The sequence below is a fragment of the Stomoxys calcitrans genome, chromosome 2 (genome assembly GCF_963082655.1).
Source record: "Stomoxys calcitrans chromosome 2, idStoCalc2.1, whole genome shotgun sequence".
Lineage (NCBI taxonomy): Eukaryota > Metazoa > Arthropoda > Insecta > Diptera > Muscidae > Stomoxys > Stomoxys calcitrans.
The window spans coordinates 212,046,467-212,065,304 of NC_081553.1; the positions used below are offsets into that span (position 1 = coordinate 212,046,467).

Below are 18,838 nucleotides of genomic sequence, written 5' to 3' on the forward strand. Positions count from 1 at the left end.
GTGTTCACCCATAGTAGTGACGATAAAATGGCCCCCTGTGGCGTGCCTTGTGCCACTTTCTCTCCTATATTTATGCCATGGGACACATAATTTATCCACCTGTTCTTTAGCATATGGTTTATCCAGTCTCTAAGGACCGGGTCAACCCTGTACTGGTCTAAGGATTGGATCAGTGTGTCGGTCCCACATTGTTTAAAGCCCCCTTGATGTCAATGCATACCGCCAGGGTGTACGCTTTGGCACCGAAGGATTCTTCTATTTTTTGCACAACCTCGTGCAGGGCAGTCTCCACCGATCTTCCCTTGACATAGGCATTCTGTTTGTATTTGAACAGCTCGCTGGATGTCCTACTTATTTTGGTCCACATTCTTATAAATTTTTATGGCTAATCGTAAACCACTTCTCGAATTCTTACTTTACTGATGCTTGATCTAGGATGTTTAGTCCTCAATTCTTAAAAGTTTGGTTGATACCATTCTTCTAAAACCCTCGCAATCGAGTGCTAACTTATCTTGATCATTGGTTTTAGAGGCTGGGATGACCCCTAGGTACATGAAGCCACATTTCTATGTCAGATTCGTTATACCTTTCGATGTTCATAAAATTTTCGCAGATGGTAGAGGTTGAGCCCTCGATTGAAAAAGGGTCACCACATTTTTTGATATCCGAAGTGGGGGCGGAACCTCCCCCATACCCCCATTTTCAAAAACGCCAGATCTCGGAGATGGGTGCACAGATTTAAGCGAAATTTTGCATGCCACCTTATGGTACCCCAAAAACACGATAATGGTATACAATTTTGGGGTCTAATAACCCACCCGAATGGACATGTTTACCGATTGGGACAATATGGGTATTTAATGAAAGTTTTTTAGGAGTAGAGTACGAACTTGGCATTAAAATGTCACCCATGGGCCTGCCCAACTTTAAAAAAAAACCCAAAACGGGCATGCATGTCCAACGTCACCAAATGGGCATCAAATGAAAGGTCTTTGGGAGTTGACTACGAATCTGGTATACTCATTTGGGACAGGCGCACTAACTAAATACCCTTCAATGGAACGTGCTGTTCAAACGGGTAGAGTATGTTAGTAGAGCTCGAATCTTCTGTTGGTATAATGATTCAAGTATCTGGGTAACGTCCTGTCGTTCAGCAGCACATGTAGATCGCGACAATAAAAAACTAAAATAAATTGTCTTTAGGGTCTTAGCGTCGGGGGGACCGACCCTCTCCTCCCAATAAAAACAATACCAAACTGTCACATAGGACGACCGATAATATATTGTACTTAAATGAAAGGATGTGTCAGAGGCACTCCCCCTCCCAGATTGTGTAGGTTGGTCTGGAAGGAAACATAGGCTATATAATTTTTTGATATCGGAAGGGGGACGGACCCTCCCCCTTACTCTAAAAGTACTATCCAAAAATTAAAGTGCACTGAACGGGACAAAATGAGACCCAAATGAAAAGTTTTTAGGAGTAGAGTACGAATTTCATATTAAAAATTGGGTCCAAGTGACTGGGGGGCCGCCCCAAACCCAAAAACCCCCTAAAATAGATTTATTGGACGATTATGACAATATGGGACTCAAATGAAAGGTATTCGGGAGTAAATTACGAATATGGTCAGGAGGGAGAAATATTCGTTATAATTTGTTGATATCGGAAGGGGGTCTACCCTCCCCCGTTACCCCAAAAACTCCACCCAAATTCCAAAGTGGACCAATCGAAACAATATAGGTATCAAATGAAAGGTATTGAAGAATAGAATATGAATATGGTAATAAAATTTGGTCTAAGTACACAGAAAGTCGCCATACCAAAAAAAGAAAAAGGTTTTAAAAAAAATATGTGAAGGCCGATCAGGATAGAATAGGACAGCAATACAACGTACAAAGTCAACTGTTAAGGCGACAATCGGCACAAAGATAGACTCCACGATTTTGTTTTAATATTTTTACGTTCTCTATGCCCGATGATGTCCTTCAATGAAAAAGGACAAAATATTGATTTAAATAAAACGATTTAAAAAAATCTAATTAACCCTTGGCCTCGAGTTTGAAGTTTAAATCAAGACAGAAACAGAAAGCCATATTTAGTGTGGTCGTCTCCAAAGCCCGCCAAATGGAAATATAAACCAATAATGACAATATGGGGCACAAATGAAAATGGTTTGAGACTAGAGCACGAATCTGATATATGAGGCTCCACCTCACCCCCAAAAATATCCCCTACCATACATATTTACCAACCATTGCAATACAAAGCTCAAATGAAAGGTATTGCGGAGTAGAGCACCAATATGATATCGACATTGGGGCCAAATATCAGAAAGGCCGTACTAGCACCTCCAAGCAGGACATATTTTCTGACCGTGTAAATGAAAGAGTGAAAAAATGCGCAGCGGAGCGGGCCCTATCCAGCTAATAATATAATATAACAAAGCAAATTGGTCTGTTATATTTCTCATTTCGACTTAACTTCAGCCACTCAATCATTCTTATACCTAAATGCTGGCAACCATACAAGTTATCGATATCGATAAATACCCATGATGAAAGAGAAAAAAATGTATGTCTCTGAGAGCTAAGAATTTACTCAAAGAAAAAGAGAGTGTGCATCAAACATTAAAGAAAATATTGAGAACCAACGTTTGTTGTTGTTGTGGTGATACTCACGTTTGCATGCTGTGTTCATACATAGCGAATGTTTAGTTTTTAATCACACAACCTCTCCAACTATTCGCACACATGCATACATTCCTTGGCGCTTATCATGAAACGACCAATCCAAACGGCTATTGTATCTCTGTGTGAATGGTGTCTTTTGACTCGTCGTTTATCACCTGGTGTAAAGGCTAATTACTTTCAAAATAAACGGGGAAGAACTCTTGGGCTCGTACAAATAGGAGTGCGAAAAAAATCGAGAAAAAACGCATTACCAATATGTGAATCCCGGCCGTGTTTTTTTTTAAATGAGCTTTGGAATATTTTTTTTGCAAAAGTATTTAGTTCACATGATGATGATGATCATTATCATCATCATCATTATGACAATGCTTTTGATTTTGTTGATAAACATGAACCTTAACAGTATCCATGCAGCGAAACCTTAGGTTGTTTTTGCTGAATTTCGTGGCCAATTTGAGGAGCGGAAAGTATGCTTATAGTGTTTTTTCTTTTATTAAAAAACTAAATAAAAAACAATTATTAACTTTTTTGACAGAATTTAAGGGGATTTTTTTAAAACAGCTTCAAGAGTTAGTAGGTTATTATCCATATTAGGCAATGAATTTTACGCATGGGTGAAGAGAAATCTTGCTTGCAGCCACTATGACATGAGAGGTGGTTTTGTAAGCTACACCAATACTATGACAAAAGTATACGGAATTAAAACAAAGGGGATTTTGTTTGTTACATCCAGATGAAAAGGAGTCCAGTATTTAAGCTATAACATTGCAGCTTCTTGACATTAAGGATTAAATCTGCACGTTTTTGAACGTGTAAGCGATTATTTCCTACAAAGGGCCGTTTGTCACTTTTGGCATCGTTAATATGAGAAAAACAAGTAAAAGCGTGCTAAGTTCGGCCGGGCCAAATCTTATATACCCTCCACCATGGATCGCATTTGTCGAGTTCTTTTCCCGTCATCTCTTCTTAGGCAAAAAAGGATATAAGAAAAGAGTTACTCTGCTATTAAAACGATATCATGATATGGTCTGGTTCGGACCACAATTAAATTATATGTTGGAGACCTGTGTAAAATTTCAGCCAATTCGTATAAGAATTGGGCCCATTGGGGCTCACGAAGTAAAATAGAGAGAACGATTTATATGGGATCTGTATCGGGCTATAGACCGATTCAGACCATAATAAACACGTTTGTTGATGGTGGTGAGAGTATCCATCGTACAAAATTTCAGGCATATCGGATAATAATTGCGACATCTAGGGGTCAAGAAGTCAAGATCCCAGATCGGTTTATATGGCAGCTATATCAGGTTATGAACCGATTTGAACCTTATTTGACACAGTTGTTGAAAGTAAAAATAAAATACGTCATGCAAAATTTCAGCCAAATCGGATAGGAATTGCGCCCTCTAGAAGCTCAAGAAATCAAATCCCCAGATCTGTTTATATGACAGCTATATCAGGTTATGAACCGATTTGAACCATACTTGGCACAGTTGTTGGATATCATAACGAAATACTTCGTGCAAAAATTCATTCAAATCTGATAAGAATTGTGCCCTCTAGAGGGTCAAGAAGTCAAGACCCAAGATCGGTTTATATGGTAGCCATATCAGGTTATGGACCAATTTGAACCATACTTGGCACAGTGGTTGGGTATCATAACAAAACACGTCGTGCGAAATTCCATTCCAATCGGATAAGAATTGCGCCCTCTAGAGGGTCAAGAAGTCAAGACCCAAGATCGGTTTATATGGTAGCTATATCAGGTTATGAACCGATTTGAACCATACTTGGCACAGTTGTTGGATATAATAAGAAAACACGTCGTGCAAAATTTCATTTCAATCGGATAAGAATTGCGCACTCTAGAGGCTCAAGAAGTCAAGACCCAAGATCGGTTTATATGGCAGCTATATCAGGTTATGGACCGATATGGCCCATTTACAATACCACACAAATAAGAAGTATTTTTGCAAAATTTCAAGCGGCTAGCTTTACTCCTTCGGAAGTTAGCGTGCTTTCGACAGACAGACGGACGGACGGACGGACGGACGGACGGACAGACGGACAGACGGACGGACATGGCTAGATCGACATAAAATGTCACGACGATCAAGAATATATATACTTTATGGGGTCTCAGACGAATATTTCGAGTAGTTACAAACAGAATGACGAAATTAGTAAACCCCCCATCTTATGGTAGAGGGTATAATAAATCATGAGAAATCGGTAAACTAGAAATTAACCAAAAAGTTTCAGAGTGATTTGGGTTAAATTTACTGAAACACATTTGAAATATCAGGCAAGTGTTGGTTCAAGGACTTAGCTGTTGGGCCTAAATCCCACTGTTATAGTTTATAGAGTTTGAGCACTATCCAGCAAAAAAAGACAAATGACGATTTGGCAGCCTAAACAATTTTGCGAAATGCTGATGTGGCCTAATCTAGGGCTCTGCCAATAGGCGCTACGGCACCTAAGGCCTTGAAATTTTGCACATGATCTTGATAACAACTTAGCTTTAAACATTTCAAGGTCAAAGAGTTATCTCTGTCAGCTCTCAAATGGCTTATTATGCTCACCACCATAGGATGGGTATACTAATCTAATCATTCCGTTTGTAACACCTCGAAATATTGATCTACAGGGTGGCTGATGAAAGCCGCTACCAAAAAAAAATGTAATAACTTTTTTTCTATTTAATAATAATAATTTAATAATTAATTTAATTAATTAATTAATTAATTTAATTAATAATAATTTAATAATTAATTTAATAATTTAATTTAACATGAATAAAAGAAAAATGTATTCCATACACCGAAAAAAAAATGTAGCAATATTCATCATTGTAGCAATATTCATCAGCCACCCTGTAGGACCCCACAAAGTATAAATATTCTTGATCGTCTCGACATTCCGAGTTGAACTAGCCATGTCCGTCCGTCCGTCTGTCGATATCACGATAGCGGTCGAACGCGTAAAGCTAGCCGCTTGAAATTTTGCACAGATACTTACTATTGATGTAAGTCGTTGGGGATTGGAAATGGGCCATATCGGTTCAGATCTACAAGCAGCGATTTTTATCCAATTTAGCAGAAATTATGCACATAGTGTTCTGTTATGGCTTCTAACAACTGCGCTTAGTACGGTCCAAATCGGTCCATAACCTGATATAGCTCCAATATAAACCGATCTTCCGATTAAACTTTTTGAGCCATTACAAGCCGCGATTTTTATCCGATTTGGCTGAAATTTTGAATATAGTATTCTGTTATGGCTTCCAACAACTGTGCTTAGTACAATCCAAATCATTCCATATAAACCGATCATCCGAATTGACTTCTTGAGCCATTACAAGCAGCGATTTTTATCCAATTTAGCTGAAATTATGCACATAGTGTTCTGTTATGGCTTCTAACATCTGTGCTTAGTACGGTCCCAATCGGTCCATAACCTGATATAACTCCCATATAAACCGATCTTCCGATTGGACTTCTTGAACCATTACAAGCAGCGATTTTTATCCGATTTGGCTGAAATTTTGAATATAGTGTTCTGTTATGATTGTCAACAACTGTGCCAAGTACTGTCCAAATCGGTCCATAACCTGATATAGCTCCCATATAAACTGATCTTCCGAATTGACTTCTTGAGCCATTACAAGCAGCGATTTTTATGCGATTTAGCAAAAATTATGCACATAGTGTTCTATTATGACTTCCTACAACTGTGTCAAGTGCGGTTCGCATCGGTCTATAACCAGATATAGCTTCCATATTGTAGCAGAATCCATGGTGGTGGGCTCCCAAGATTCGCATTCCCAAGATTCGGCACCCTTTTACTTGTTATACCCTCCACCATAGGATGGGGGTATACTAATTTCGTCATTCTGTTTGTAACACCTAGAAATATGCGTTTAAGACCCCATAAAGTATATATATTCATGTCATTTTAAGTCGATCTAGCCATGTCCGTCCGTCCGTCTGTTTGTCGAAAGCCCGCCAACTTTCGAAGGAGCAAAGCTGGGCGTTTGAAATTTTGCACAAATACTTTTTATTAGTGTAGGTCGGTTGGTTGTAAATAGGCCAAATCGGTCCATGTTTTGATATAACTGCCATATAAACCGATCTTGGGTCTTGACTTCTTGTCTCTAGCCTCTAGAGGGCGCAATTCTCGTCCGATTTGACTGAAATTTTGCATGTGGTGTTTTGGTATCACTTCCAACAACTACGCTTAGTGTGGTACAAATCGGTCCATGTTTTGATATAGCTGGCATACAAACCGATCTTGGGTCTTGACTTCTTCAGTCTCTAGAGGGCACAATTCTCGTCCGATTTGAATGAAATTTTGCATGTGGTGCTTTGGTATCACTTCCAACAACTACGCTAAGTGTGGTACAAATCGGTCCATGTTTTGATATAGTTGGCATACAAACCGATCTTCGGTCTTGACTTCTTGTCTCTAGCCTCTAGAGGGCGAAATTCTCGTCCGATTTAACTGAAATTTTGCATGTGGTGTTTTGGTATCACTTCCAACAACTGCACTAAGTATGGTTCAATTCGGTCCATGTTTTGATATAGCTGGCATACAAACCGATTTCGGGTCTTGACTTCTTGAGCCTCTAGAGGGCGCAATTCTCGTCCGATTTGGCTGAGGTGTCTTGTTATGACTTCCAATATCTGTGCTAAGTATAGCGCAAATCGGTACATAACCTAATATAGCTACCATATAAACCGATCTGGGATCTTGACTTCTTGAGGCTCTAGAGGGCGCAATTTTATGGTCCGAATCGGACTATAACTTGATATAGCTCCAATAGCATAACAGTTATTATTCAATAATCTTTGTTTGCCTAAAAAGAGATACCGCGCATAGAACTCGACAAATGCAATCCATGGTGGAGGGTATATAAGATTCGGCCCGGTCGAACTTAACACGCTTTTACTTGTTTTTTTTTTTACTATTTTTTTCCGATTATATCCCACTGTGCATGGGTCTATATCTGGATATAGATGCCTTAGAGACCGATCTCCCGATTAAAAGCGTTGAGCCCATTAAATGGGAGTTCTTATTCGATTTAGCGGAAATTTGTTATAGTGACCTAAGTTAGGCTTTCCGTGCCCTATATGGCTTAGATCGGTCTATATTTGGACTTAGCTGCCATAAAGATCAATATTCTGTTTTACAAACTTGAACCGTGAATTATATATACAAGACCACTCGAGGTCCGTGCAGAGTGTGGTCTGTATCGGAACATATCCATCGAGGCAGGTGTTTAAAAATATATACAACAGGTGGTGGGTATCCAAACTTGTTTCAATATTCCCCTTGCTAAACCCCTTAAGCTAATATATAGACACAATTGCGTTTCATAAGATCTGGTGAATCCCGGCAACAAATTGTTTATTAATATTTTTGTTTATTTAAAATGTTTCAAATATTTTCATTTGTTTACAGAGGTGTGGCATGAAGAGCCGAAGAAACGAGCCATAAGTTTCATTCAAAAGGGGAAAAACTAAAATGGATGGTCATCATGAAAAAGACCAATCCAATCTATACATGCATCTCGCTACAGATAAATGGGTGATTTACTTTTGTGTTGCTGATTTTATTGTTGCTTTCATCATCCAATGTAAACAGATTTTTTTATACACTGAAAAAATTTTGATTAGGAAAAAATACGAAAATATTAATATGAGATTAGGGCAATTTCTTTGAATGACTTTTTCGAATATAAACCGATCTGGAGCATACTTGTCATGGCTGTTGGAAGTCATAGAAAGATATTTGAACCATACTTGGCACATTTGTTGGAAGTCATCCCAGAATACCACGTGCGAAATTTCATTTAAATCGGATAAGAATTGCGCCCTCTAGAAGCTCAAGAAGTCGAATCGGTAGATCGACCAGCTATATCAGGTTATAGACCGATTTGAGCCATACTTGGCACAATTGTTGGAAGTCATACTAAAACATCTCGTGCAAAATGTTAATCAAATTGGGTGGTAATTGCGTTTTCTAGAGGTTCAAGAAGTCAAATCTGAAGATCGGTTTATATGGCAGCTATATCAAAACACAAGTAAAAGCGTGCTGAGTTGGGCCGGACCGAATCTTAGGAACCCACCACCGATGGATTCTGCTAAAATGTGGAAGTCCTGGGTTACAGACCGAATTGGACCGTACTTGACTCAGTGGTTGAGAGTCATAACAGAACACTATATGCAAAATTTCAGCCAAATCGAATAAAAATCGTGGCTTGTAAGGGCTCAAGAAGTCAGATCAGGAGATTGGTTAATATGGGAGCTACATCATGTTCTCGACCGATTTGGTCCCGCACAGTTGTTGGGATTCATAATAGAACACTATGTGTAAAATTTCAGCCATATCGGGCAAAAATTGAGGCTTGTAAGGGCTAAAGAAGTCAGATCGGGAGATCGGTTTATATGGGAGCTATATCAGGTTCTTGACCAATTTGGGAGTTATATCATGTGCTCGCCCGATTTGGACCCTACTTGGCATAGTTGCTGGAAGTCATAACAGAACACTATGCACAAAATTTCAGTCAAATCGGATGAAAATCGTATGATCTGAATCGGTCCACAAACAGATATAGCCCCCATATAAACCGATCCCGGGATTTGACTTCTTGAGCCCCTAGAATCCTCAATTTTCATCCGATTTGTATGAAACTTGGAACAAATTCTTGTGTTTTTACTTCCAACATCCATGTTTAATATGATCTGGAGCGGTTTACAAATGGATATAGCCCCCATTTAAACCGATCCCCGGATTTGACTTCTGGAGCAATTTTCATCCGATTTGTATGAAACTTGGAACAAAGTCTTGTGTTTTTACTTCCAACATCTATGCTAAGTATTATCTGAATCGGTCTATAAACAGACATAGCCCCCATATAAATCGATCCCCGGATTTGACTTCTTGCGCCCTTATATGCCTCAATTTTCACCTGATTTGGCTGAAATTGGGAACAAAGACTTGTGTTATGACTTCCAATATCCATGCTTAATATGATCTGAAACGGTTTACAAACGGATATAGCCCCCATTTAAACCGATTCCCGGATTTGACTTTTTGAGCCCTTAGAAGCCTCAATTTTCATCCGATTTGGCTGAAATTTGGATCAAAGACATGGGTTAAGACTTTCAACAATAATGCTGAGTATGATTCGAATCGGTCTATAAACGGGCATATCCCGCATATGAACCGATCCCTGGATTTTACTTCTTCAGCCGTTAGAAGCCAAAATGTTCACCTGATTTGGCTTAAATATGGGCCAAAAATCTATCTTATGACTTATAACAACAGTGACAAGTTTTATCCGAATCGGTCAATATGGTGGCTAAAGGCCTCCCTTAGTCCTGATATGACTTTTTGTGACCAAAACATTCGCCCGGGCCGAATCTTGGGAACCCACCACCATGGATTCTGCTCAAATATGGGAGCTATATCTAGTTATAGACTGAATTGGAGCGTACGGACGGACGGACATGGGTAGTTTGATTCAGAATGTCGAGACGATCAAGAATATATATACTTTATGGGGTCCTAGATCAATATTTCGAGGTGTTACAAACGGAATGACTAGATTAGTATATCCCCATCCTATGGTAGTGGGTATAATAATTCAGTTATTAAGGGTACATTTTTAGGGGAATCCACGGTGGTGGGTGCTCAAGATTAGGCCTGGCCGAACTTAGCATGCTTTTACTTGTTATGAGTTTTTTTCGTAGTTGTTACGTTTTTGATGAACAACTAATCTTGATATGCGTTTTTAGATCTTCTAAGCGAATAACTCACAATGCTTTTGGAACAATAATTAATAAATATTCCAAAACACTTATGTGTTACTCGTCCAGGCGAGTAATGCGCAACTCTTTTAGAAGAGGAATTTATTTATTCTTCCAAAACAATCGCCCACACGAATACTACGAGATTCTAAGATCTTCCAAGACTCTTCTGACTTACTCTTTGGCAACTCATATGGAAGTTTAGCGGAACGCTCTTTCAGAAGATACGTCCTGATGACACAACTCCTCACGGCGGGGGAATCGTCTACGACGCTTAGACCAGCTCGTCCGCGATGGTAATCCTCTTCTAGAAGATTCATGGAAGATTGTTTGGCGATCAAAAATGTTTGCAGGGAATGAACCTTTAGACGACTTAACATAAATACAAAAACACTTTTAAATAATACTACTAACTAACTAAATTGCCCACGAACATTACATTTAGAAACAGAGGATACTAAATTTAAATAATAGTCTCTTATATTTCTTTCGGTGTAGTTTTTTCCCCTTGCATTCCATCATTATATATAATTGCCTATAAATGAAAAAAAATTCTCTGTGTTTTTTTTTCTTTCCCTCGAGCCATTATTACATGGCACCAATTAAATAAACGTTGCTGCAACTTTAAAGGGGAATTTTTTCCCCAGATTAAATGACATTCCCTTCTGGATTATTGACCCAAATAATGACCCCCCTATGCTAGTTATTGTAATCTTTTTTGTCTTTACCAAAGCATTTTAAATTCCGTCACCATAGCAATTGCCTCTACTCACTTGTTTTTGTTGTTTTCCTCGATATTTTGTTAATTAAAATTCAAGCAGAATTAATTTTTGATCGTTTTTAATAACACAGGCTGTGTTTTTCAACAAAACTCATATACATACATATGTATGTGTGTGTGTTAAATCTGCATAGATTATTGAATGAAATGGTGATTTTTGTTTTGTTGGACTCTTTTGATGAATGAATTCAAAAATCACCATAGACTTAACTTGTTTTGCTGTTTATCGAACAAATGTCCGCAAGCTTGACACTATGAGCCGAACAACAAGAAACTAAATGCTGGCATGGGCATTGTTTTTTTTTATACTCATCACCATAGCATGGGGGTATAGTAATCTAGTCATTCCGTTTGTAACACCTCGAAATATTTGTCTAAGACCCCATAAAGTATATGTACTCTTGATCGTCTCGTCATTCTGAATCGATCTAGCGATGTCCGTCCTTCCCTCCGTCGCTTCCCTAGTCGCTTGAAATTTTGCACAGATACTTAATATTGATGTAAATCATTGGGGATTGCAAATGGGCTTTATCGGTTTAGATTCAGATATAGCTTCCATATAAACCGATCTCCCGATTTGATTTCTTAAGCCCTTATAAGCCACAATTTTTGTCCGATTTGGCTGAAATTTCGCATGTGGTGTTCTGTTATGACTTGCAATAACTGTGCCTAGTACTGTTCAAATCGGTCTAAAACTAGATATAGCTCCCATATAAACCGATCTCCGGATTGGACTTCTTGATCCCTTACCAGCCGTAATTTTTGTTCGATTCGGCTGAAATTTCTCACATCGTATTTTGGTATGACTTCCGACAATTGTGCCTAGTACGGTCCAAATCGGTCTATGACCTGATATAGCTCCCATATAAACCGATCACCGAATTTGACTTCTAGCCACCTCTCAGCCACCATGTTTGTCCGATTTGGCAGAAATTTCGCATGTGGTGTTCCGGTGTGACTTCCAACAACTGTGTTAAGTACGGCCCGAATCGGTCTTTAACCTGATATAGTTCCCATATAAACCGATCTCCCGACTTGACTTCTTGAGTGGATTCCCAAGATTCGGAACTTAGCGAACTTAGCTCGTTTTTACTTGTTTTATACCCTTTCCGACCTTACAAAGAATATATATTCTTGATGAGCGTAAAAATCTAAGACTATCTAGCCATGTCCTACCGTTCGTCTGTCTGTTCAAATCACGCTAGAGTCTTTAAAATTAAAGATGTTGTTCTGAAACTTTGCATAGATTCTTTTTTTATCCCTAGGCAGGTTAAGTTCGGGGATGGGCTATATCCTTCTTCAGTTTGGACTAGATGGGTCCACAATTGGATATAGCTGCCATATAGACCGATCTCTCGATTTAAGGTTTTTGACCCATAAAAGGCGCATTTATTGTCCGATGTCGCCGAAATTTGGGACAGCGAGTTGCGTTAGGCTCTTCAAGAACTTACTGCAATTTGGCCTAGATCGGTCCAGATTTGGATATAGCTGTCATATAGACTCGATTTAAGATTTTGGGCCCAGAAAAGGGGTCTTTATTGTCCGATTTCGCCAAAATTTGGGACAGTGAGTTAAGTTAGGCCCCTCGACATCTTTCCGCAATATGGCCTACACCGGTCCAGATTTGGATATAGCTGTCATATATACCGATCCGTCGATTTAGGGTCTTAGGCCCATAAAAGGCACACTTATTATCTGATTTTGCTGAAATTTGGGACAGTGAGTTGTGTTAGGCCCTTCGACATCCTTCTTCAATTTGGCCCAGATCGATTCAGATTTGGATATAGCTGCCATTTAGACCGATCTCTTGATTTAAGGTTTTTGACCCATAAAAGGCGCATTTATTGTCCGATTTCGACGAAATTTGGGACAGTGAGTTGTATTAAGCCCTTCAACATTTTTCTACAATTTGGCTCAGATCGATCCAGATTTGGATATAGCTGCCATATATACCGATCCGTCGATTTAGGGTCTTAGGCCCATAAAAGGCACACTTATTTTCTGATTTTGCTGAAACTTGGGACAGTGAGTTGTGTTAGGCCCTTTGACATCCTTCTACAATTTGGCTCAGATCGAGCCAGATTTGAATATGGATTTCATATAGACCGATCTCTCGATTTAAGGTTTTTGACCCATAAAGGCGCATTTATTGTCCGATGTCGTCGAAATTTGGGACAGTGAGTTGAGTTAGGCCCCTCCGCGTCTTTCTGCAATTTGGCCCAGATCGGTCCAGATTAGGATATAGCTGCCATATAGACCGACCTCTCGATATAAGGTCTTGGGCCCATAAAGAACGTATTTCTTTTCCGATTTCGCTGAAATTTGACACAGAGACTTATGTTAGGCTTTACGACATCCGTGTTTTATATGGTTCAGATCGGCCTGTATATGGATATAGCTGCTAAAAAGACCAAATTTGAACAGTGACTTGTTTTGTATTTATAAGACCACCCAATATCTGTGCCAAATTTGGTTCAAATCGGACCATATTTCGATATAGCTGCTATAAGTGCATAAATTATGCATTTTTTCACTACCCACCCACCATCCTCCATTTACCCACCACCCAAGGTGGTGGGTATCCAAAGTTCGACCTGGCCAAACTTAATGCCTTTTTACTTGTTTTGTTTTTTTGATGTTGACAAAAGCGCAGTGGTCAAATCGTAATACCTTGGGGTGAATTGAATCACAAAAGAAAAGAATACAAAAAACATGCGACGAATTTTTGAAAAACGCATAAATACATTCATTCAGGGGGCTTCCTCAGAAAACATCAATTCCAAGAAAGCCACTCTAAGACATAAAGTGGCATAAGGAACAACACCACCAAGGTAAGGGGGTTAGATAATAAGTAGAAAGGGAAAGCCCCTAACTATAAAGAAGAACAAAACAAGAAAACTGTTTTTGTCGAAATGTTGATAAAATTTTCTATTGAAATAAAATTCAAATTCAATAGAAAATAGATTTTGACAAAATTTTCTTAAGAAATTTTGAAATCTTATCTAAGTATATATATATATATATATATTGGGTTGCCCAAAAAGTAATTGCGGATTTTTCATATAGTCGGCGTTGACAAATTTTTTCACAGCTTGTGACTCCGTAATTGTATTCTTTCTTCTATCACTTATCAGCTGTTACTTTTAGCTTGCTTTAGAAAAAAAGTGTAAAAAAAGTGTATTTAATTAAAGTTCATTCTAAGTTTTATTAAAAATGCATTTGCATTCTTTTAAAAAATCCGCAATTACTTTTTGGGCAACCCAATATATAAAAATTAATCGGTGTTTTTTGATTTATTGTTTGTTTGTAAGTTTAATTGTTTCATATAGAATCCAAAACGGCTGAACCGTATTTCTTGAAATTTTCACAAATTGTGTCGGCTGGTCTGAAAGGAAACATAAATCTGGAAATTTATCCATGAACATTTCAGTGAGGGGCAAACTTTTCACATATCAATGAGTGCTATCTGTTTCAAGTTTAATCTCAATGATAAGGGACCTCCTTTTTAAAGCCGAGTCCGAACGGTGTGCGAAATCTCTTTGAAGAGAAGTTTTTACATGGCAAAGTAACTCACAAATGTCGCCAGCTTTAGGAGGGGATAACAACTGCTGAACATTTTTCTGATGTTCTCACCAGGATTCGAACCTACGCGTTCAGCGTCATAAGCGGACTTGGTTACCTATGCGCTACGGTGGCCTCCGGAGGTAAATATAGGCTATATAAATTGTTTGATATCGGAAGGGGGAGGACCCTCCCCCTTACCACAAAAACAACACCAAAAATCGAAAGAGAATCAATACCGACAACATGGGTATCAAATGAGAGGTATTGAGTAGTAGAACGTGAATACGATATTAAAAAAGTTGGTCCCAAAATCCTCCTACAGACATATTGGAAATTCATGTTAATATGGGACTCAAATGAAAGGTATTCAGTAGTAGATTACGATGGGGTAGTAGATACCATGGGGATGGCCTCATCCTAAAAAACTCACAAATGGGCATATTAGACAATTATGACTATATTGGACTCAAGTGAATGGTACTTGGGGGTAGAATATGAATATGACACCAAAATGTGTATCCAGGTATTTAGGTTACTTTGCCCATCATGATAATATGGGACTCAAATGAAAGGAATTTATGAGTGGCAAACGAATCTGATATCCAAATTTTAGGTACAGTGAACTTATTTTACTAACGCTGGTTGCATTTGCGAGGTATCCTGACAGGTTAAAACTTCTACTCTGTGGTACACCGTTTGGACTAGGCATTAAAGAGGCCCCCTTTTTAATGCCTAGTCCTTAACATTGAACTTAAACTTGTATCGGTCTGCACTCATTGAAATGAGAGAAATATCGCATTGAAAATATTACATGTTACGATATAACTTATTTTCCTACCATGACAATATGAGGTTCAAATGGAAGCATTTGGGAGTAAAGAACGAATTTAATATTTACATAGTTTCAGGGCAAACCGTCGGGTTGCCCGCCCCAGACGCAAAACAACTCCGAAACCGTACATATTTACCAGAGATTCGAAGAAACCGGAGCGGAGGCCGGGGCTAAAGATTCGCACTGCAACGTTTTCCAGTCTCAATCCCGCCCCGGCCACCCAGCTTCCGTTTACGCTCCCGCTTTGCTCCGCCCCGGCCTGTTCCGAATCCCTGATATTTACCGACCATGGCCATGACCAATATAGGACTCAAATGAAAAGTATTTGGGAGTAGAGTACGAATTTGATATCCATATGTGGGTGGAAGCGTCTGAGAGTCCATCCCACTTCCCAATACCCTAATATCCAAAGAGTTTATATCCATTGTTCGGATGGGGTGCCTAGGGGGTCGTCCTATCCTCGTAAGTAGCCAAATGGGTAAATATACCAGTCACGACAAAATGGGATTCATAACCGAATATTTACCGACCTTTATAAGATAGGGCTCAAGAGATAGCTATTTGGGAAAAGTCCCAAATGGGACTATTTTCACCGACGATGCTAACATGGGGCTCATATATTTGCTTTAAGGGGTAGGTGTCTGGTTATCCATAAAATACCCTATCCACAAAATACCCCCAAACCGTACCTATTTTACGGCCTTGGCAATGAAGGATTTAAAGGAAAATTTTTTGGAAGTAGAGAACGAATTTAATATCCATATTCGGGGTAAAATGTCCTCATTCAAAACAGGACCTATTAACCAACCATGGCAATATAATGGGAGGCCATCGTAGCGTAAAGGTTAGCATGGCTACCTATGACACTGAACGCTTGGGTTCGAATCCTGGCGAGAACATCAGACGAAAAAATTTTTTTCAGTTGTGGTTATCCTCTCCTAATGCTGGCGACAGTTGTGAGGTACTATGCCATGTAAAAGCATCTCCCCAAAGAGGTGTCGCATTGCGACAAACCGTTTAGACTCGGCTATAGAAAAGAGGCCCCTTATCATTGAGCTTAAACTTGAATAGGAAAGCTTTCGTTGATATGTGAGAAGTTTGCTCCTGGTTCTTAAATTAATGTTCATGGGCAAATTTGAATTTTTTGCATATAATGATCAATCAAAATAAAATTTTTGCAAAAGGTTTATATTTAGGTTAGGTTTAGTTTATATTTAGGTTAGGTTTAGTTTATATTTAGGTTAGGTTTAGTTTATATTTAGGTTAGGTTTAGTTTATATTTAGGTTATGTTTAGGTTTAGGTTAGGTGTAGGTAACGTTTAGGTTAAGGTTAAGGTTAAGGTTAAGGTTAAGGTTAAGGTTAAGGTTAAGGTTAAGGTTAAGGTTAAGGTTAAGGTTAAGGTTAAGGTTAAGGTTAAGGTTAAGGTTAAGGTTAAGGTTAAGGTTAAGGTTAAGGTTAAGGTTAAAGTTAAGGTTAAGGTTAAGGTTATGGTTAAGGTTAAGGTTAAGGTTTAGGTTTAGGTTTAGGTTTAGGTTTAGGTTTAGGTTTAGGTTTAGGTTTAGGTTTAGGTTTAGGTTTAGGTTTAGGTTTAGGTTTAGGTTTAGGTTTAGGTTTAGGTTTAGGTTTAGGTTTAGGTTTAGGTTTAGGTTTAGGTTTAGGTTTAGGTTTAGGTTTAGGTTTAGGTTTAGGTTTAGGTTTAGGTTTAGGTTTAGGTTTAGGTTTAGGTTTAGGTTTAGGTTTAGGTTTAGGTTTAGGTTTAGGTTTAGGTTTAGGTTTGGGTTTAGGTTATGTTTAGGTTAGGTTCTGGTAAGCAGCAATTTGTCTTAACACAATGTCCAGAGGCATTAAGTGTGGCATTAAACTCAATGCATTGGATGGTGTCGTTCTCAGTGCGGCTATTGTGTACAAACAAGTCATCCTTTGGATCCGGCTGAGTATTGAACAGTAGTAGAACAACCTTTACCAAAATGTTTTGCGTTTTCAGTAAATGGATCATTCTCTCTTCCCAAGAAGACAGGCGCCACTGTTGGTAACTTGTATTTCCTGCCGAAAAAGAACAACTTCCGTCTTAAACAGACTTATGATTAGACCACTAAATCACTGTCGCACGTAGAGCTTCCTGAAGTGTACATCTAAGTGCGCAGGGAAACTTTTTTCTTATCGCAATAGCGACACCATCAGGATACAATACCATTTTTACACCTTTTTCTTTAGAAACAATAATCTTTATATTGTTAATGGCTATGTTCCAAAGTAGAGCAGACAGTACACCTTCTTGAGGTGTTACTCTGCTGACCTATCTTTTAAGATCAACAGATCCCAACATTACATTTTCCTAAGTTAGTATTGGCTAATAACTCCATCCCCCTCATGATTGACGTTGGTTTTACATCATGGAAAGCACCTTCAATTTCAAGAAATGGTACTACAGAAATCCTTCCACTGAACATTCCATTTAGGAACAGGGGGGGGGGGGATACTACTTTCATGTCAATGAGTGCAGTCCGATTAAAGTTTAAGCTCAATGATAAGGGGTCTCCTTTTTTTATGCCAAGTCTGAATGGCCTGTCGCATAGCGACACCACTAAATAGAGAAGTTTTTACATGGCAGGATACCTCACAAATGTAGCCAGCATTAGTAAGGGCATAACCACTGCTGAAAATTTTGTTGACGTTCACGCCGGGATTTGAACCCAGGCGTTCAACGTCATAGGCGGACATGCTAACTCCTGCGCCACGGTGGCCTCCACACTTCAGCTCTAACGATTCCAAATTTCAAAGAGAGGGATATCTCTTTGACATTTAATAGTTTTTTTTATCTTCTCCCACTGTGCATTGTACTTTGATGAGTTTTCCGGGAAATGTGTATCCTCACAAGACATTTTTAACATTTTTTTTCTCTAGAAGTAAAATTTTGTGTTGTCTAGTGTTGTTTTCGAACACACTCGAATGGCTTCTATGTGTTTTGTGTACACAGTTTGAGAAGAAGTGTATGGCTAGACTTTAGTTGCTTGGTTTATCTTCACAGATAAATGTACTCCATTTCAGCTATGGATCGCTAGATGGCGATCATATTTTCCAGAAAGTGAATGCTTACGAGTGTAATCATTGTTAGTAGCATAGGCAAATAACCATATTGTAGACAAAGTTTTTAT

At 38.8% G+C, this 18,838-nt stretch overlaps 2 protein-coding genes across 7 annotated transcripts in view; one reads left to right on the forward strand and one right to left on the reverse strand.

Moving 5' to 3' along the window:
• LOC106088801 (peptidoglycan-recognition protein LB) overlaps nucleotides 1-11,540 on the reverse strand; it is a 50,910-nt gene extending 39,370 nt beyond the window's left edge. The window contains exon 1 of the mRNA XM_013254491.2: nucleotides 11,498-11,540. The gene's annotated coding sequence lies outside the window, so the exon portion shown is untranslated. The remainder of the gene's footprint in view (nucleotides 1-11,497) is intronic.
• Nucleotides 1-18,838, forward strand: part of LOC106080680 (trichoplein keratin filament-binding protein) — a 164,618-nt gene that overhangs the window by 124,768 nt on the left and 21,012 nt on the right. The window lies entirely within an intron of this gene.